The sequence below is a fragment of the Choloepus didactylus genome, chromosome 3 (genome assembly GCF_015220235.1).
Source record: "Choloepus didactylus isolate mChoDid1 chromosome 3, mChoDid1.pri, whole genome shotgun sequence".
Taxonomy (NCBI): Eukaryota; Metazoa; Chordata; class Mammalia; order Pilosa; family Megalonychidae; genus Choloepus; species Choloepus didactylus.
Genome location: NC_051309.1, coordinates 141,606,516 through 141,629,080, shown reverse-complemented (window position 1 = coordinate 141,629,080; position 22,565 = coordinate 141,606,516). Strand labels below are relative to the sequence as shown.

The 22,565-nt window shown below is 39.6% G+C and overlaps 1 protein-coding gene across 2 annotated transcripts in view; it reads right to left on the bottom strand.

Annotated features, from left to right (window-relative positions):
• The window catches only part of C3H4orf33 (chromosome 3 C4orf33 homolog), a 245,173-nt gene that overhangs the window by 127,768 nt on the left and 94,840 nt on the right, over nucleotides 1–22,565 (bottom strand). Inside the window, exon 11 of one of the 2 annotated variants that reach the window (XM_037830657.1) lies at nucleotides 15,640–15,690. The exons of the other annotated variant lie outside the window; for it this stretch is intronic. The gene's annotated coding sequence lies outside the window, so the exon portion shown is untranslated. Of the gene's footprint in view, nucleotides 1–15,639; nucleotides 15,691–22,565 lie in introns of those variants that run through there. 2 annotated transcript variants of the gene reach the window in all.

Sequence of the window (22,565 nt, the reverse complement as noted above, 5' to 3'; positions counted from 1 at the left end):
CGGGAGCCCGGTGACGGCCGCACGGGGCTCTGGCCATTGCACAGAGACGCCTAGTGACGCCTTTGACACTGGATGCCACTCTCCTGTCCCAACTATCACTACCCAGTTACAAGGCAAAGTCCGGTAGGGAGAGTCACGTCGTTTCCAGCTCACGGGCTCTCCGGTCTCTATATGAGGTAAGCATTCTGGTCGGTGCCAGAGGTTCTGCCGTGAAATGGCAGGGGCCTAGTCCAGACTCCCCAAAGCACCAAAACATGTAGTGGGTCACTCAAACCCACGGGAGTACACTCATCAATGGAGACACTGGGTGAAATATATAAAAAAGGGGGAGATGTGGAGAGCCGCTTCCCGGGTTGGGGCCTAGTGAACGAGCCGCGACCTGCTCTAGAGTTAGGGCCTGTTGGACACGCCGAGACCTGCTCTCGAGTTACCCCCGCCCATCGAGTGAGCCAAGATGGCGCCTGCATCCCGTTTCCGCATATGACGCTTAGGGCGGCGGTTGCCTGCTAGCCTATTGTACACGCTTACGTAGTGCCTGCACATTGGTTGTAACTATCGTATATAAGAAAGTGCCCGCGCTAGCCTCGGAGAGACAGCCCACAGGGAGCCGTGCCTGACGGCCGCATAGAGGTTGTTCTCCCACGGGGTGTAAAGCCTCGTGTGGAATATGTAACAGAGAAAGTTTTCTTCCTGGCTCCAGTAAAAGGCTTGCATTCACTGCCACTGTGTGCCTCAGGTGTCAGTTTGTCTGTGTCTCTCCCTCTTTCCCCCTGTTCTCCTTGCCGGCCGAGGACAGGACGCGTGGGACCGAGCGGGAGGGCGCCGGACAAACCTTCACCCCTTTTTAAGGGAGGTCTCCTGCCCCCATGGCTAATTTGTTTCCCACACCCGGCTCAGATCAGAGCCCAAGTGGCAGAGATCTGACCAGTGGCTAAAATAAAAAGGGGAACATGTGGGAAACTAAGTCTTCCATATTGCCTGAGGCATATCTGGGGTGGTGGCTTGGAACGCTGAGCCGCAGGCCTGCATAGATGCCATGCAGGCCCACCCTGTAAAGATGTGTGTCTTGTGACTACCATTGTCTTAAACCTAGATTCTATACACCTGATGTAAACCTAGATTGTATACACCTGATGTAAACATAGGTATCTGGTGGGCTCTCCCAAGCCTGAGGACCTTTACCATATACACCTGATCTTCTGAGATAAATAGCTGGAGCAAGGATGCATTGGCATCCACTTAGCATGAGATGCAGTGGGCCCCCTGCTCCCTTAAGTCTTAACTTTGTGTCTGTGTCTCATTCCTGCACTGCCGTGTCAGCAATACAGACCCAAGAAATGCAGCATACCCCAAACAGGATAGATTTGAATAGGCCTATACCAAGACACTTAATAATCAGATTACCAAACATAAACATAAAGAGAGAATCCTGAAAGCAGCAAAAGAAAAGCAATCCATCATATACAAAGGAAGCTTGATAAGACTATGTGCAGATTTCTTAATAGAAACCATGGAGGTAAGAAGGAAGTGGAGTGATATATTTAAGATGCTGAAAGAGAAAAACCACCAACCAAGAATCCTACTTCCAGTAAAACTGTCCATCAAATATGAGGGAGAGCTTAAAATATTCTCTGACAAACAATGACAGAGTTTGTGAACAAGATACCTGCTCTACAGGAAATACTAAAGGGAACACTACAGACAGAAAGGAAAAGACAGGAGTGAGAGGTTTGGAACACAATTTTGGGAGATAGTATTACTGCAATGTAAGCATACTGAACAAAGATGACTGTGAGTATGGTTGAAAGAGGAAGGTCAGGAGGATGTGGGACACCAGAAGGAAAGAGGAAGGATAAAGACTGGGACTGTATAACTCAGTGAAACCTAGGATGCTTAATGATTGTGATAAAAGGTACAAATATGTTTTTACATGAAGGAGAACAAATGAATGTCAACATTGCAAGGTGTTAAAAATGGGGTAGGATTTTGGGGAAACTACAATCAATGCAAACTAGAGACTATAATTAAGAGAAACATTGTGTTATGCTTCCTTTAATGTAGCAAAGGCAATATACCAAACCTAAATGCATATGGCAGGGGGGGATATAGGGGAGGGGTATGGGACTTTTGGCATTGGTTATGTTGTCTGACTCTTTATTCTACTTTGGTTTAATGCTATCTTTCCTTTTGTTGCTTCCTAGCTGTCATGTTTTTTTTTTTTTTCTTTTTCTTTTGTGTCTCTACCTTCTTTGACTCTTCCTCCTTCTTTGTGGAAGAAATGGAGGTGTCCTTATATAGATAGTGGTGAGGGTGTTGAACACATAAATATATGACTATACAGGGAACCATTGATTATTTAGGATGGAATGTATGGTGTGTGAACAAAATGGTCTTTAAAAAAATGGGTTGATGAAGAAAACTTGAGGGCACTAGATTGAGTGAAATAAGCCAGACACATAAGGACAAATATTGCAGGGTCTCACTGATATGAACTAGTTATAATATGTAAACTCATAGACATGAAATATAAGTAACCAGAATATAGAATGAGGCTAAAGAATGGGGAGCGGTTGCTTGTTATGAGCAAAATGTTTAACTAGGGTGAACGTAAATGTTTGGAAGTGGACAGAGGTGATGGTAGCACATTGTGAGAATGACTAACAGTGCTCAATGCTCTGTGATATGGTGGAAAAGGTAAGCTCAGAGTCATGAATGTCACCTGAAGGAAAGTTGGAGGTTAAAAGATGGAATGTATAAAACAGTGAATCTTGTGGTGGACAATGTACGTGATTAACTGTACAGATATTAGAAGTCTCTCCCATGAACTAGAGCAAATGTATGACACTATAACTAGAAGTAATAGTAGAGGGGCATATAGGAAAAAATACATGCCTATTGCAAACTGTATACTAAGTTAGTAGTATTTTAACATTCTTTCATCAATAGTAACAAATGTACTATACCAATATTATGAATCAATAATGGAGGGTGGGGGTTAGGGGTATGGGAAGATTTGAGTTTCCTTTTCTTGCCTTTATTTCTTTTCTGGAGTAATGAAAATGTTCTAAAAATTGAAAAAAAATGTGGTGATGGATGCACAGTTGTATGATGGCACCATGGGCTATTGATTGTACACTTTGGATTTTTGGATAATTGTATGATTTGTGAACAATCTCAAAAAAAACTATGAAACAACCTAAATGTCCTTAAGTTGAGGAACATATGAATTCTATATATTAGAATAGAATACAGCAATTAAAATCGATGAATCAGAGCTTATGTATCTATCTATCTATCTATCTATCTATCTATCTATCTATATAAACTTCAAAAACATAATAAAGTGGATAAAAATGCAAATCTTAAAATATATGATCTTTGCTATATGTGTGTGTGCACCCTAGATTCTGTCATTTACAAAAACATCTCAGTTAATTACTCTCTCCAATTTATTAAGAATATGATACCATTTCAAAATAAACAAAACATAGCCATACATTTACAGATGCCCATATATGTGAAAGGCCTGAAGACACTATGGAAGTGACACAGACCAACTTTATAATAGTGAAAGTGGAAAATGCTGAAAAGGGGAACAGGGAAAGCAGGAAGGAAGAAAAAGGGATAGGAAGTGGGGTTTTGACTATGTATATAATGTTTTATTTTTTAATTTTTTAAGTCTAGGTGGTGAATGTTAAATCTGGGTGGTAGGTGTCATATTATTTTCTGTACTTTTCCAATCATTTAAAAATATTTCACATTCAATTAATTTTTAATTTTGTTGAAATTGTCCTCAGTTTACAGAAGATTTTCCAATCAAATACACACTATTGTCTGTAGTTCCTTCTAGGAGGCTGAGTCAAAACTCAATTCCCAGAAGAGCAGTTATCATTATTACTCCAATGTTCAAGGACACATGTGAAACAAGTCTTATTAATGACCCACCCAAAAACAATCCAAACTGGTGGTTTGCTTTAAGAAATTAGCCTTGTGCACACCTGCCCTATTCAAGATCTTGAATGCTCTTATTTTGCTTACTTTTTCCAATTTTGGAGAAGAAAATGAAGGTTAAAAGCCTTAATTCTAGTAAGTACTCAAATTACTAGAAATATATAAGTATTCAAATTTCCAAAAACATTTAAACCTGCATTTTAATATACATAGAGTCATTGTAAAACAAAGGTCAAATGATTGAATAAAGATTCGTATTACTTACTGCAAATACATTGCCCTTTGAGAGCAAGAGGATTAGGTACTGTCTGTGCATATCCAAACAGAAGAATCATGATAGAGTTGAAATTAGACAGTTAGCTCAGACTTTTAAAAATTAAAATATCATTGAATTTTAATTTTTATCTTATCTTATGCATGATCTTCCAATATCTCATTCTCAGAAAACTTCCAGCTGTTTAACTGATTGGAGTTAAAAGCAAGTAACAGTGGGACAGACAGTATTTGTATTTACATACTTAAAAGAAAGTGGTTTGTGTTTTTCCATTTGTGGAGATTATATACATGGCTTCAACTTTTTAAAAACCTGCTATTAAAGGTGTGTTTAAACATTGTCCATAAATCTAAACTTCATTTAAATTTTAGGTTTTATTTCTGTTAACAGGGGAAGCTAATTACCAGATGAAAGAAAATCAATTTCAGGACCAGCTATTTGGATTCATGTTAATAATGCTCAACACTCTATACATAATATGCCAAAGTATTCTGCTCACAAAATAGGGTGATGACAATGCACCAGAATCTACCCAACCCACAGTCTGGTACCTTTCACATGCAAGATATGTGCATTTCAAATGAAGTCTACATTAAGTACACGCTTGCCCAATGTCATATTTACAAGGTCAGCAACCAAACTGCTTCATCAGAAAAGTAAAAGAATGAGCATCTTAGAGATTTCTTTTAAGGATTAAGATTTCCAATAATGATGTTTTAAAAAAAACATTAAACTAAATTAGTAATATTTAAAATTTGCAAAATGAGCAAATTAAATTGCAGAATTTTAATTTTACTTCTTTAAATTTTATATTGTCAAAAGAAATGAAGTCATCAATATTATCAAAGCTGCAAGTTTATTGAAAGAGAAACTGCTCAAGCAGAGAGATCTCAAACTGGGGGAGTGAGAGACTCAAAACAGGGAGCAGGTTACAGCGGCTAACACAGGCAGTTAGAGGATATTCAAACAGAAGTTACAGTAATTGGTTGACCTTTAAAGTTTTTCATCATATAAGAGGGGAATGTGAGGAGATGGGGCAAGATGGTGGATTGGTGAGCTGTATGTTTTAGTTACTCCTCCAGGGAAGTAGGTAGAAAGCCAGGAACTGCATGGACTGGACACCGCAGAGCAATTTGACTTTTGGCATACTTCATACAATGCTCATGAACATGTCGAACTGCTGAGATCAGCGAAATCTGTAAGTTTTTGCAGCCAGGGGACCCGTGCCCCTCCCTGCCAGGCTCAGTCCCGTGGGAGGAGGGGCATTCAGCACTGGGAAGGAGAAGGGAGAACTGCAGTGGCAGCTCTTATCGGAAACTCATTCTACTGATCCAAACTCCAACCATAGATAGACTGAGACCAGACACCAGAGAATCTGAGAGCAGCCAGTCCAACAGAGATGAGACAGGCATAGCAAAAAACAGCAAGAAAAACTCCAAAATAAAAGCGGAGGATTTTTGGAGTTCTGGTGAACATAGAAAGGGGAAGGGCAGAGCTAAGGCCCTGAGGCTCATATGCAAATGTCAAAGAAAAACTGATCTCTCTGCCCCTGGATCTTTCCTTAATGGCCCTAATTGCTTTGTCTCTTAGCATTTCAATAACCCATTAGATCTGCAAAGAGGGCTTTTTTTTTTATCTTTTTTTTTTTCTGTTTCTAAAACAATTACTCTAAGAAGCCCAATACAGAAAGCCTCAAAGACTTGCAATTTGGGCAGGTCAAGACAAGAGCAGAACTAAGAGAGCTCTGAGACAAAAGGCAATAATCCAGTGGCTGAGAACATTCACTAAACACCACAACTTCCCAAGAAAAGAGGGGTGCCCACTCACAGCCATCATCCTGGTGGACAGGAAACACCCCTGCCTGTCACCAGCCCCGTAGCCCAGAGTTGCCCCAGACAACCCAGTATGACGGAAGTGCTTCAAATAACATGCACACAAAACAAAATTGGGCGTGGACATTAGCCTTCCCTGCACTCTCAGCTGGTTGTCCTAGAGTTGGGAAGGTGGAGCAGTGTGAATTAACAAAGCCCCATTCAGCCATCATTTCAGCAGACTGGAAGCCTCCCTACACAGCCCAGCAGCCCAGAACTGCACTGGGGGGACAGCACTCACCTGTGACATAGCACAGTTACCCCTCAACAGAAGACCATGGGGTGCACGGCCTGGAAGAGGGACCCACTCGCAAGTCTAAGGAGCTATAAACCAATAACAAGGACTTGTGGGTCAGTGGCAGAGACAAACTGTGGCAGGACTGAACTGAAGGATTAGACTATTGCAGCAGCTTTAAAACTCCAGGAACACCAGGGAGATTTGATTGTTAGAGCCACCCCCCTCCCTGACTGCCCAGACACACACCCCAAATACAGGGCGGGCAACACCAACTACACACGCAAGCTTGGAACACCAATTGGACCCACAAGACTCACTCCCCCACTCACCACAAAGGCAAAGCAGGGGAGAACTCGCCTGTGGAGAACAGGTGGCTCATGGACGCCACCTGCTGCTTAGTTAAAGTGCACTCCACGAAGCTGTAGATCTGATAAATCAGAGATACGGACAACAATTGGTCTACAAATCCTAAAAGAACCCTATCAAGTTCAGCAAATGCCACGAGCCCAAAAACAACAGAAAATTATAAAGCATATGAAAAAACCAGACGATATGGATAACCCAAGCCCAAGCACCCAAATCAAAAGATGAGAAGAGACACAGTCCCTAAAGCAACTAATCAAAGAACTAAAGATGAACAATGAGACCATAGTATGGGATACAAATGATATCAAGAAGACCCTAGAAGAGCATAAAGAAGACATTGCAAGACTAAATAAAAAAATAGATGATCTTATGGAAATTAAAGAAACTGTTGACCAAATTAAAAAGATTCTGGATACTCATAGTACAAGACTAGAGGAAGTTGAACAACAAATCAGTGACCTGGAAGATGACAGAATTGAAAATGAAAGCACAAAAGAAAGAATGGGGAAAAAAATCAAAAAAATAGAAACGGACCTCAGGGATATGATAGATTATATAAAACGTCTAAATATAAGACTCATTGGTGTTCCAGAAGGGGAAGAAAAGGGTAAAGGTCTAGGAAGAGTATTCAAAGAAATTGTTGGGGAAAACTTCCCAAACCTTCTAAACACCATAAATACACAAATCATAAGTGCCCAGCAAACTCCAAATAGAATAAATCCAAATAAACCCACTCCAAGACATATTCTGATCATACTGTCAAACACGGAAGAGAAGGAGCAAGTTCTGAAAGCAGCAAGAGAAAAGCAATTCACCACATACAAAGGAAACAACACAAGACTAAGTAGTGACTACTCAGCAGCCACAAGGGAGGCGAGAAGGCAGTGGCACGATATATTTAAAATTCTGAGTGAGAAAAATTTCCAACCAAGAATACTTTATCCAGCAAAGCTCTCCTTCAAATTTGAGGGAGAGCTTAAATTTTTCACAGAGAAACAAATGCTGAGAGAATTTGCTACCAAAAGACCTGCCCTACTGGAGATACTAAAGGGAGCCCTACAGACGGAGAAACAAAAAAGGAGAGAGAAACTTAGAGAAAGGTTCAGTACTAAAGAGATTTGGTATGGGTACAATAAAGGATATTAATAGAGAGAGGGGAAAAATATACATGACAAACATAAATCAAAGGAAAAGATGGCTGATTCAACAAATGCATTCACGGTTATAACGTTGAACGTAAATGGATTAAACTTACCAATTAAAAGATATAGATTCGCAGAATGGATCAAAAAAAAATGAACCATCAATATGTTGCATACAAGAGACTCATCTTAGACACAGGGATACAAAGAAATTGAAAGTGAAAGGATGGAAAAAAATATTTCATGCAAGCTACAGCCAAAAGAAAGCAGGTGTAGCAATATTAATCTCAGATAAAATAGACTTCAAATGCAGGGATGTTTTGAGAGACAAAGAAGCCCACTACATACTAATAAAAGGGGCAATACAACAAGAAAAAATAACAATCATAAATTTCTATGCACCCAATCAAGGTGCCACAAAATACATGAGAGAAACACTGGCAAAACTAAAGGAAGCAATTAATGTTTCCACAACAATTGTGGGAGATTTCAACACATCACTCTCTCCTATAGATAGATCAACCAGACAGAAGACCAATAAGGGAATTGAAAACCTAAACAATCTGATAGATGAATTAGATTTAACAGACATATACAGGCCATTATATCCCAAATCACCAGGATACACATACTTTTCTAGTGCTCATGGAACTTTCTCCAGAATAGATCATATGCTGGGACATAAAACAAGCCTCAATAAATTTAAAAAGATTGAAATTATTCAAAGCACATTCTCTGACCACAATGGAATACAATTAGAAGTCAATAACCATCAGAGACTTAGAAAATTCACAAATACCTGGAGGATAAACAACACACTCTTAAACAATCAGTGGGTTAAAGAAGAAATAGCAAGAGAAATTGCTAAATATATAGAGACAAATGAAAATGAGAACACAACATACCAAAACCTATGGGATGCAGCAAAAGCAGTGCTGAGGGGGAAATTTACAGCACTAAATGCATATATTAAAAAGGAAGAAAGAGCCAAAATCAAAGAACTAATGGATCAACTGAAGAAGCTAGAAAATGAACAGCAAACCAATCCTAAACCAAGTAGAAGACAAGAAATAACAAGGATTAAAGCAGAAATAAATGACATAGAGAAGAAAAAAACAATAGAGAGGATAAATATCACCAAAAGTTGGTTCTTTGAGAAGATCAACAAGATTGACAAGCCCCTAGCTAGACTGACAAAATCAAAAAGAGAGAAGACCCATATAAACAAAATAATGAATGAAAAAGGTGACATAACTGCAGATCCCGAAGAAATTAAAAAAATTATAAGAGGATACTATGAACAACTGCATGGCAACAAACTGGATAATGTAGAGGAAATGGACAATTTCCTGGAAACATATGAACAACCTAGACTGACCAGAGAAGAAATAGAAGACCTCAATCAACACATCACAAGCAAAGAGATCTAGTCATCAAAAATCTTCCCACAAATAAATGCCCATGGCCAGATGGCTTCACAGGGGAATTCTACCAAACTTTCCAGAAAGAACTGACACCAATCTTACTCAAACCCTTTCAAAACATTGAAGAAAATGGAACACTACCTAACTCATTTTATGAAGCTAACATCAATCTAATACCAAAACCAGGCAAAGATGCTACAAAAAAAGGAAAACTACAGGCCAATCTCCCTAATGAATATAGATGCAAAAATCCTCAACAAAATACGTGCAAATCAAATCCAAAGACACGTTAAAAAAATCATACACCATGACCAAGTGAGGTTCATTCCAGGCATGCAAGGATGGTTCACCATAAGAAACTCAATCAATGTATTACAACACATTAACAATTGAAAAGGGAAAAATCCAATGATCATCTAAATAGATGCTGAAAAAGCATTTGATGAAATCCAAAATCCGTTTTTGATAAAAACACTTCAAAAGGTAGGAACTGAAGGAAACTTCCTCAATATGATAAAGAGCATATATGAAAAACCCACAGCCAGCATAGTACTCAATGGTGAGAGACTTGAAGCCTTCCCTCTAAGATCAGGAACAAGACAAGGATGCCCGCTGTCACCACTGTTATTCAACATTGCGCTGGAAGTGCTAGCCAGGGCAATCCAGCAAGACAAAGAAATAAAAGGCATCCAAATTGGAAAAGAAGAAGTAAAACTGTCATTGTTTGCAGATGATATGATCTCATATCTGGAAAACCCTGAGAAATCGACGATACAGCTACTAGAGCTAATAAACAAATTTAGCAAAGTAGCGGGATACAAGGTTAATGCACATAAGTCAGTAATGCTTCTATATGCTAGAAATGAACAAACTGAAGAGACACTCAAGAAAAGATACCATTTTCAATAGCAACTAAAAAAATCAAGTACCTAGGAATAAACTTAACCAAAGATGTAAAAGACCTATATAAAGAAAACTATATAATTCTACTAAAAGAAATAGAAGGGGACTTTAAAAGATGGAAAAATATTCCATGTTCATGGATAGGAAGGCTAAATGTCATTAAGATGTCAATTCTACTCAAACTCATCTACAGATTCAATGCAATCCCAATCAAAATTCCAACAGCCTACTTTGCAGACTTGGAAAAGCTAGTTATCAAATTTATTTGGAAAAGGAAGATGCCTCGATTTGCTAAAAACACTCTAAAAAAGAAAAACAAAGTGGGAGGCCTTACACTCCCTGACTTTGAAGCTTATTATAAAGCCACAATTGTCAAAACAGCATGGTACTGGAACAAAGATAGACGTATAGATCAATGGAATCAAATTGAGAATTTGGAGATAGACCCCCAGATCTATGGCTGACTGATCTTTGATAAGGCCCCCAAAGTCACTGAACTGAGTCATAAAGGTCTTTTCAACAAATGGGGCTGGGAGAGTTGGATGTCTATATCCAAAAGAATGAAAGAGGACCCCTACCTCACCCCCTACACAAAAATCAACTCAAAATGGATGAAAGATCTCAATATAACAGAAAGTACCATAAAACTCCTAGAAGATAATGTAGGAAAACATCTTCAAGACCTTGTATTAAGTGGACACTTCCTAGACTTTACACCCAAAGCACAAGCAACAAAAGAAAAAATAGTTAAATGGGAACTCCTCAAGCTTAGAAGTTTCTGCACCTTAAAGGAATTCCTCAAAAAAGTAAAGAGGCAGCCAACTCAATGGGAAAAAATTTTGGAAACCATGTATCTGACAAAAGACTGATATCTTGCATATATAAAGAAATCCTACAACTCAATGACAATAGTACAGACAGCCCAATTATAAAATGGGCAAAAGATATGAAAAGACAGTTCTCTGAAGAGGAAATACAAATGGCCAAGAAACACATGAAAAAATGTTCAGCTTCACTAGCTATTAGAGAGATGCAAATTAAGACCACAATGAGATACTATCTCACACCAATTAGAATGGCTGCCATTAAACAAACAGGAAACTACAAATGTTGGAGGGGATGTAGAGAAATTGGAACTCTTATTCATTGTTGGTGGGACTGTATAATGGTTCAGTCACTCTGGAAGTCAGTCTGGCAGTTCCTTAGAAAACTAGATATAGAGATACCCTTCCATCCAGTGATTGCACTTCTCGGTATATACTCGGAAGATCGGAAAGCAGTGACACGAACAGATATCTGCACGCCAATGTTCATAGCAGCATTATTCACAATTGCCAAGAGATGGAAACAACCCAAATGTCCTTCAACAGATGAGTGGATAAATAAAATGTGGTATATACACACGATGGAATACTACGCGGCAGTAAGAAGGAACGATCTCGTGAAACATATGACATGGATGAACCTTGAAGACATAATGCTGAGCGAAATAAGCCAGGCACAAAAAGAGAAATATTATATGCTACCACTAATGTGAACTTTGAAAAATGTAAAACAAATGGTTTATAATGTAGAATGTAGGGGAACTAGCAATAGAGAGCAATTAAGGTAGGGGGAATGATAATCCAAGAAGAACAGATTAGCTATCATAGGTAAATTTAACGTTCTGGGAATGCCCAAGAATGACTGTGGTCTGTTAATTTCTGATGGGTATAGCAGGAACAAGTTCACAGAAATGTTGCTATATTAGGTAACTTTCTTGAGATAGAGTAGGAACATGTTGGAAGTAAAGTAGTTGTCTTATGTTAGTTGTCTTTTTCTTACTCCCCTTGTTATGGTCTCTTTGAAATGTTCTTTCATTGTATTTTTTTTATTTTTTTTTTATTTTTTATTTTTCATACAGTTGATTTAAAAAAAAAGTTAAAGAAAACAAGGAAAAAAATGGGAATGGATATACATTTGTTAGTATTGTGTACATGTCTATTTTTAATAAACTATTCCTACTGGACCAAGACCATCTTATAATTAAATGTTGCTCAAATTGCAGCTCATCAGGAATGCTCCACTTTTTGGTCTGTATTCATCTGTGGTCAACTTTTATTTTCTAAAAGGTCTCTGCCATTTCTTGGGCAGGAGCCACTCTGAGCAACTCCTAATGCAGGTGGTCATTTTATTTTATTTAATAATATCTTTTATCATGTTTATTTCATTTACAATAAAAAACAATGACACTCAATTTAGTATTCTTTGACCTCAAATTTCCTATGTCTTCGTGTGACTTTTATGTTTAGTTTTCCTGTTTTCCATATGTAGCATTTCTACATTAGTATTTATTTGCCCCTGCCACTTTTTAATAACAGAGACCATTAGGTTTTGGCTGGCCTATGTTAGCCTGGCTAGAGGTGACATTTCCCAGCCTCCCTTGCAGCTGGATGTGGTTCTGTGATTTGGTTTTGACAAAATTTATCACATTGTTGAGAAATAATACTTGTTTTACTAATCTAAAAAGTATAGGAACAATAACTAGCAAGAACATAGGTGTGAATTTCAATAAAATAAAAGAAATTACTTTTAATGTCATTTTTTAGAAGTTATTGAGCTTCCAAACTAGGTTTTCTTTTCCAACAAAATCTGGATAACATATTACACCAATGAGGTGGAAGGAAATATTTCTGGATTGAATAAAGTCTCTTGAAGCCCTAATATTTTACAAATTCTGTGCCTTTTAGGAGAAAGAAACTCAGTCAGGAGGAGGGAGAAAATGTTGGAAGGCAGGACAAAACATCAGGAGGCAATGAGACAAAAAGAAGAAGTAATGAAAAGGCAACTTTTAGAATGAACAAATTTATAACCAGGTTATAGATTACTGAGAACTGTGTCTTAGTAACCAGAAAAAAAAATGTTCTCTATAATTATAATTTCTTCTACAATGCCAAGTCCCACATGGCCCTACCCATTTAAAAAAAAAAAACAAAAAGTAACCACAACATCTGTCAAACAGAGTATGTTTGAAAATCTAGAGAACAAGCACTAGATTTGGAGTCTAGAAGTAAAACTATGTCTCAGGCTTTCAAAATTAATTTGATGGGAATTGAAAATCCCTTTCATTCATCATTTATAGAAGCATTTTTAGACTCCTTAATTGATTCATGCTCCAGTCAGGCAGTAATTTACTATCCTAATTTATAATGTGATATCTGTTGACTTTTGCCAAATTTATATTTATGTCTGACCTCGAGTCTGTCACTTACAAACATCTCAGTTAATGGTTCCCTCCAGTTTAATGTTTAATGAAAGCGAATAAGGTAAACGACTATGTCACACATATCTTTGCATCATCTCTAGGGCCTAGCACAGTGCCATTGTTGTAAGTGGGGCTCAGAAATACTTTTATTTAACAAGCATTTATTGAGCCCTAAGATTGTACCTGCTGAGGACCTAGGTGCTGGAAGCAACACAGCTCCATGGTTAAGAGTGTGGGCTTCCAAGCCAGACAAATCTGTGTTTGAATCCCTGCTCTGCCATTTTGTATGGCAAGTCATTTAACCTTCTTATACCTCAGTTTCCTCATCTGTAAAATGGGTAAAATAATAATGCTTCCTTTCCAGGTGAAAATTGAATAAGATAATATGTGCAAAGTGCCTAGCACTGCCTCCCATGTAATAAATCAACTACATAATATTTACAAAAAAGATGATAATTATACAACCATTCATATTATGATCCATGTATTATAAATCATTGAATAAAAGTTCCATGAGGAAAGGACTTTTTGCCTAATTTTTTTCCATTGCTTTAACTCCAGTGATTAGAACACTGTCTGGAACATAGTAGGCACTCAAAAAATATACATATTTTGAATGAATCAATCAATAATCAAGATACATTTCTACAGAAAAATGATTTCATTTTCTTTATGACAAATATTTATTTCAAGAATAAGAATGAAGCATTCTTCTGCATGGAAGAATGCTCTACTAAGAATCAATGAAGCAGAACTTCTAACATATCACATAATCTAGTTCCTTCCTTGGTCCTGCCTTAAGAATACAAGATCAGTTATGATAAATAGACAGTAACTAGTTACATTAAAATGCCTACCTAAATAATAAAATCTTCAAATTGGCAAGAAATATTGTGGGTTAATTCAGCATACATGTTAGGCACTCAGAGAAGCCATAACATAAAACATTTTAAAACCCAAAATGATTAACTCTTGATATTCTTTTTAATCTCTGGGACTATGCAAAACAAGAATTTTTACAGAAAAAATTAAAATGTCAAAAATTTCAATTTCATCTCCCAACAAATTTTAGTAGTTCCTGGTGTAAGGCAAAGTGGCTTATGCATATTTAATTATTTTTCCATTCGCTACTCCAGAAAAATGAGCAAAAGGTAAGATTCCACACAGAAAACAAGAATGAAAAAGTGAAGAACTTGAATAATCCATTAGGATTTATATTTAAGGATTATAAAATATACTGGAGGTGAGAATGCTAGTCATTTCTCTTTGCCACTATTCTTTCTCCCGTTTTCTCAGAACCCCCACTCCCTTTGGGGAACTGCTCCTCAACCTTCCAACAATGTGATTCTGAAAGGGCTGCCAATTTCAGTGTCACACTCTCCCAGACCGAGATGAACAGGAGACCCAGGTTAGATAAGAGCCCAAGCATTCCATTCGTGTGGCCATGGGTGATTAGTCTAAGAAGTGAACATGTTACCCAAGCAGGTCCAAGGATAGTCCTTCCTTGGTGGACTACTGAAATGGAAAGAAATCTCTGTTTCCTCTAAGCCAGGATTGGTACAAATTTTCAACTGCCTGAGTCATTCTACTTACCACCATCACATGAAGGAAGCTTGTCTCTACAGAAGGAAAGTATAAATTAAGACAGATACTCAGAGATGTGGAAGAGATGTGGAGATGAATGGGAGGAAGGGTGTACTGGAGTGAGAAGGGAATAGTGCAGAGAAATGCCTGTTGACACCACTATAGTCTTTGGATTGAGGCAAGCTTGAGGCCAACTAGTCCATCTTTGATCTTCTCAAGTATCTGAGCCAAAAATTCTGTTTTTGCTCAAATTTCCATTAGTTTACCTTGTGCACTTATAATCACAAGAATTCTGATGAATACAGTGAACTTTCAATTCACTCAAGTGTATTACACAGGGTTCTCTAGGGAAACAGGAGATTATCTGTAAATATGAGATTTATAAAAGAGTCTCACACAACTATGGGAATTCATGAGTCCAGTCCAAATTCCATAGGGCAGGCTGCGAGCTGGCAATTCCAATGAAGGTCTTCGATGAACTCCCCAGGAGAGGCTGGCTGGCTGAAGAAGTGAAAGTTCTCTCTTTTCCCTTAGCAATCATCAACTGGTTGGACTAAATCCAACTGATCATATCTGCTCATTGCAGAAGACACTCCCTTAGTTGATTGTAGATGTAATCAGCTACAGATGCAATCAATTGACTGATGGTTTAATAAACCAGTTCTCTGGTTTATTAAACAGCCAGAAAATGTCCTGGAAGTAATGGTTAGGTTAGTGTTTGTTTGATCAGACATCTGGGCACCATCACCTGGCCAAGTTGACACATGAACCTAACTATCACATTCCACCCCTTGTTAACTTGGCAGCTACATGCATCACCTTAAACCATACTTAATCTCTGAATAGAACACAATAAAAAACATGTTTTGCCTAACAATACTCAACTGTCCTGCTTACAATCAGAAACACACTAAATTTCTCCAGAATAGGGTACAAGTCCTTGGGTAACATTCACTCTTAATCTTGATATCCTATAACTTAAATACTATGAAATGAACAATACAACTTATATCACTTGATAAGGGTATAAGATAGAGGAGAAAATAAAGATATTTGCTTTATGTACAAATGCAAACAAACTCATAACAAAACAAGGAGGAAAACTTCATACTATCACAGTCCTCATTTCTGTAACTGGTCACATGGTTGCAGTTCATATGTAGCACTACCTTCTTCCACTATCCATTCCAAGTTCCCTTTACTATCTGCAAGTACTTCAGCTAGCCATGGTTCTTTGCCTAGAGGGGTTACCCAAACCTTGATTCTTGAAGTTTCTAGGCTATTGGTAGTCCTGCCTGGATTGGACTGGGATTGGATTGTTGCAGTTTTCCATTGACTTTAATCATAGGGCATGGTAGTACTAAGAGACACCCTAGGTGATATCCTGCTTTCCAGGAAAACTCTTCTTTACTTACATGGTATAGTTGCAGTCCTATTTCCCCTTGATAGTCAGGATCAATTACCCCAGGCAATACAGTAATACCCTTCCTTGCCTATTGTTTCAAAGGCATGAGAAGCCCAAAGAGCCCAGGTAGCAGTCTTAACTTCCAGTTCAGTTGAACCACTGTTGTATCTCCTGGTGGGAGCACTCCTCCTTTTGGAACTAAGACTTGGAGGCCAGCAGAGCTTAAGATTGCGGGGACAGGAACCAAAATATTCCTAGTGGATCAATAGGGGTGTCAGTAAATGGTGTCACTCCTATTTTCACCCATTGATTCCTGGACCTGTGAATCCTGGCTATGGGAGAAATTGCACCATAGTGGATACTGCTTCAGAACAAACATAGCCCCTGGAGAACATTAACCCAGCCCTGTAAGGTATTGCCACCTAGTTGGCACTGTAATTGAGTCTTCAAATGGCCATTCCACCAATCTATCAATCCAGCTGCCTCTAATTGGTGGGTAATATGGTAAGACCAGAGAATTCCATGAGCATGAGCCCATTCCCACACTTTATTTGCTATGATGTGGTTTCCTTGATCAGAAACAATGCTGTGTGGAATACCATATGGTGGATAAGGCATTCCATAAGTCCACAGATGGTAGTTTCAGCAGAAGAATTGCATGCAGGGAAGGCAAACGCAAACCCATAGCTGAAGCATATGTCTATTCCAGTTAAAACAAATCATTGCCCCTTCCATTATGGAGTGCTCTAATGTAATCAACCTGCCACAAGGTAGCAGGCTGATCACCTCGGGGAATGGTACCATATCAGGTACTGAGTATGGGTCTCTGCTGCCAGCAGATTGGGCACTCAGCAGTGGCTGTGGCCAGGTCAGCCTTGGTGAGTGGAAGTCCATGTTGCTGAGCCCATGCATAACCTCCATACCTACCACCATAGCCTCTTTGTTCATGAGCCCACTGGGCAATTACAGGAGTGGCTAGGGAAAGAGGTCTACCATTATCCATAGAATGGGTCATCTTATCCACTTGATTATTAAAACCTTCCTCTGCTGACATAACCCTCTGGTGAGCATTTACATGGGACACAAATATCTTCATGTTTTTTGACCTCTCAGAAAGGTCTAGCCACACACTTCTTCCCCAGACCTCTTTGTTGCCAATTTTCCACTCATATTCCTTCCAAGTCCCTTACCATCCAAACCATTAGCAACAGCCCATGAATCAGTATACAAACACACCTCTGGCCAGTTGTTCCAAGCAAAGTGAACAACCAGGTGCACTGCTCAGAGTTCTACCCACTGGGAGGATTTTCCCTAAACATTGTCCATCAGGGACATCCCAGAAAGGGCTGCAGTGCTGCAGCTGTCCACTTTTGGGTGATACCTGCACATCATGCAACCATCTGTAAACCAGGCCCAAGTTTTCTTTTCCTCAGTCAACTGATTGTAAGTAACTCCCCAAGAGGCCATAGCTCTGGGCAGAAGTGAGGGCCATCCAACTTACTTGTGCCTTCAGGACCTGCTCAAGCCATATCTCGTATATCTCATATATACCATTTCTATTTTACGATGGAGTGCTACCATGCACACCCAATTTTATGGCTTGGTGGATCAGACCACACCCAACTCATGATAGGCAACTCAGATCTCATGGTAACTTGGTGGCCCATGGTTAAGTGTTCTGTCTCTACTAAGACTCAGTAGCAGGACAAAAGCTGTTTCTCTAAAGGAGATGATAAGGCTTTACTTCAAAATCCTAAGGGCCTGCATTGTGATTCTCCTATAGGAGCCTGCCAAAGGCTCCAAACAGCACCTCTATTTGCCACTGACACTTCTGGCACCATTGGTCAGCTGGATCATATGGTCCAAGTGTCAGAGAAGCTTTCACAGCAAGCCGGACCTGTCGCAGAGCTTCATCTTGTTCTGGTCCCCAATCAAAACTAGAAGCTTTTCTAGTCACTCAGTAAATGGGCCAGAGTAGCATACCCAAATGAGGAATATGTTGTCTCCAAAATCCAAAGAGGCCAACTAGACATTGTGCCTCTTTTTCAGTCATAGGAGGGGCCAGATGCAACAGCTTATCCTTCACCTTAGAAGGGATATCTTGACATGCCCCACACCGCTGAACACCTAGAAATTTCACTGAGGTGGAAGGTCCCTGTATTTTTGTTGGATTTATCTCCCATACTCTGACACACAAACACCTTACCAATAAGTCTCAAGTAGTTGCTACTTCTTGCTCACTATGTCCAATCAACATGATAACATCAGTATAATGGACCAGTGTGATGTCTTGTCGGAGGGAGAAATGATCAAGATCCCTGCAGACAAGATTATGATATAGGGCTGGAGCATTGGTATAACCCTGAGGTAGCACAGTGACCATATACAGCTGGCCTTGCCAGCTGAAAGCAAACTATTTCTGTTGGTCTTTACTAACAGCAATTGAGAAAAAAAGTATTTGCCAGATCAATAGCTACATCCCAGCTACCAGGGGATGTGTTGATTTGCTCAAGCAATGATACCACATGTAGAGTCACCACCTGGTTAAGTTTATGATGATAATCCACTGTCATCCTCTGGGGATGTGGTGGGAATCACTACCCCTGCATTCTTTAAGTCCTTAAGAGTGGCATTAATCTCAGCAATCCCTCCAGGAATTCAGTATTGCTTTTGATTTACTATTTTGCTAGGCAGGGGCAGTTCTGGTGGCTTCTACTTGGCCTTTCTTACTATAATAGCCCTCACTCCATGAGCCAGGGAACCCCAATGTGGGGATTCTGCCGGTTGCTGAATATATCTATTCCAATTATGCATTTCAGAACTGGGGAAACAACCACAAAATGGGTCTGGGGACCCACTGGACCTAAGGTAAAACTCCATCAATCATCTGACCTCCATAAGCCCCTACTCTGACTGGTGGACCAGAAAGACATTTTGGGTCTCCTGGAATTAATTTCACTTCTGAGGCAGTAGCTAGTAATGCCCTAAATATTTGATCATTTCCTTTTCCCCAGTGCACAGTTACCCTGAAAAAAGGTTGTAGGTCCCTTTGGGGAAGGCTGGGAGAAAGATTAAGGGTATAAATTTTTGGCAGAGTCCTTACCCAAGACTTCCCCTCATTCAAGAGTCTCTAGGTCTGTAACCTGTCTCAAGTCTGGAAATTGGTTAAGGGGCTGTGACTCTGTTTTTGTAATTCAAGTTAGACCTTTTGTTCACTTGACCTAGAATCATTCTGCTTATACAGATCAAACAAGGATTTAGTTGACTGCCCATCTATATTACTTCTAGATACTCTATGATCTACTAGCCAAAGCCATAAGTCTCTGTGAGTCAGATTATTTTGACTGCTGCTTTGAGTCTGCTGTCCATTATGGTAGCCACGCCCACCTTGTCTTTGGCAATTTACTGCTGCTATGTTGCTTCTGCCAACTCAGGATCCAATTATCCCCATTGTGTTTAAGGATTCCAGGTCAGTGACAGCAATTTCCACAGTAATATCTGACCTACAGAGAAGGGCAACTACAGAGCTTTTCAGGGATGTTGGAGCTAGTCTCACAAATTTATTCTTCACAGTCCTGGTAAAAGGCGTATCTTCTGGACACTACTGGGGTGTATGAGCAGGTCTTTCACGATAAATCCACTCTAAGATTCCAGTCTCTCTATGCCTTTGGACCTCCTCCTCTACATTATACCAGGGCAGTTCTGGCATTCCAATCTCAGGTAAGGTCGGCCACCTTTTGATCCATGTCTCAGCCAACCACCCAATCTGTTATCACCCTTTCTAACCCCTCAAGCTACACTGAATGCAGAATCTCTGCTTAGTGGGCCCATATCAATAAATTCAGCCTAATCCAACTTTATATTCCTTCCAGCATATCCCACACTCTTATTATCCATTCCCACACATATTCCCCTGATTTCTGCCTATATAAATTCAAAAACTCATGCAGTTCTTTTGGAGTATAGTATACTTCCTCATGGGTCACACTTTGTATCTCACCTGTCAGAGCCTGTTGGGACTCTAGTCTAGTGTATAGGTCTTGAAGAAAAGAGCTGCGGTGGGGGTGGGTCATGAAAAGACTTAGAAGTATCCTTCAGGCCAATTACCTCTGGACATTCTGTTGCAGTTTCATCTGGTGGAACAGGATTAATCTCTCCAGACAGAGTGAAGGTTCTTTCCCCATGGGAGGTGATTACAGGTTTAGCAGGCAAAGAAGGGTTACTCTCTTTAAGTGAAGGTTGGATGGCAGGCTACTCAGGGCAGACTGGAGGTTGGAAAGCTGTTTCCTCAAGGCAGGCTGGAGATTGGATGGCTCTTACCTCAGGGCAGGCTGGAGGTGGGGAGAGGGCTGTTTCCTCAGGGTGGACCATTACAGGTATATCTAGGAAAGACTCAGCAGAATCCAGGGTTCCAATGTTCCCACTGCCATCATTATCAATCTATATGTCCTCACCCCAATTTTTAGGATCCCATTCTTTTTGAATCATAGCCTTTACTTTAACAGCAGATACTCTGTGAGGTTGAGATTTTGGTTTATGTTGTAAATCTGCTACTCACACAATGAGCATCTGGGTCTGGTTTTCAGAAGTCTCAAGTTTGTGGACACAGGAAATAAGAGTTTCTTTCAGGGCACACACAGAAACCTTTACATCTTTCATACAGCATTTAAGGTGCAAATTTGAAGCTTTCAGCTTGTCTCTTTCTCTTAAAACTGTATCCAGAGTATCTAAGAACAAGCAACCAACAGCATTATACTCTTAACTCCATATAACTCTGTTAAGATGTCAAAAACACTGTCACTCAGGGCCTTGCCTCATACAAGGGTATGATTAGGAGAATCAAATGGTGATATGTTTCATAACTCATGTCATGGACTGTCAGTCCCATTTTGATTATTGGAAATGGAGTCATTAGTGCCTTTGAATCTAATCAGAGTAGAAAACCAATTGTAAAAGTCCATTTTAAGATTCTGTTTCTCAAGAACCACTCCCAGTACCAAGCTGTATTCTCTAGAGAAACACAACCAACAGGAGGTATCTGTAAATATGAGATTTATAAGTGTCTCATGCAACTGATCCAAATTCCATAGGGAAGGCCACAAACTGACAATTCCAATGAAGGTCTTCAATGAACTCCCCAGGAAAGGCTGGCTGGCTGAAGAAGTGAAAGTTCTCTCTTCTCCCTAAAAGGTCTTCAACTGATTGAATTAAATCCAACTGATTGTATCCTCTCAATCAAGTTTTTTTTTTTTTTTAATCATCATTTTATTGAGATATATTCACATACCACGCAGTCATACAAAACAAATTGTACTTTCGATTGTTTACAGTACCATTACATAGTTGTACACTCATCACCTAAATCAATCCCTGACACCTTCATTAGCACACACACAAAAATAACAAGAATAATAATTAGAGTGAAAAAGAGCAATTGAAGTAAAAAAGAACACTGGGTACCTTTGTCTGTTTGTTTCCTTCCCCTACTTTTCTACACATCCATCCATAAACTAGACAAAGTGGAGTTTGGTCCTTATGGCATTCCCAATCCCACTGTCACCCCTCATAAGCTACATTTTTATACAACTGTCTTCGAGATTCATGGGTTCTGGGTTGTAGTTTAATAGTTTCAGGTATCCACCACCAGCTACCCCAATTCTTTAGAACCTAAAAAAAGGTTGTCTAAAGTGTGCGTAAGAGTGCCCACCAGAGTGATCTCTCGGCTCGTTTTGGAATCTCTCTGCCACTGAAGCTTATTTCATTTCCTTTCACATCCCCCTTTTGGTCAAGAAGATGTTCTCCATCCCACGATGCCGGGTCTACATTCCTCCCCGGGAGTCATATTCCACGTTGCCAGGGAGATTCACTTCCCTGGGTGTCTGATCCCACGTAGGGGGGAGGGCAGTGATTTCACCTTTCATGTTGGCTTAGCCAGAGAGAGAGGGCCACATCTGAGCAACAAAGAGGCATTCAGGAGGAGACTCTTAGGCACAAATACAGGGAGGCCTAGCCTCTCCTTTGCAGCAACCGTCTTCCCAAGGGTAAAACTTATGGTAGAGGGCTCAACCCATCAAACCACCAGTCCCCTATGTCTGTGGTCATGTTAGCAACCATGGAGGTGGGGTAGGCGAATACCCCTGCATTCTCCACAGGCTCCTCAAGG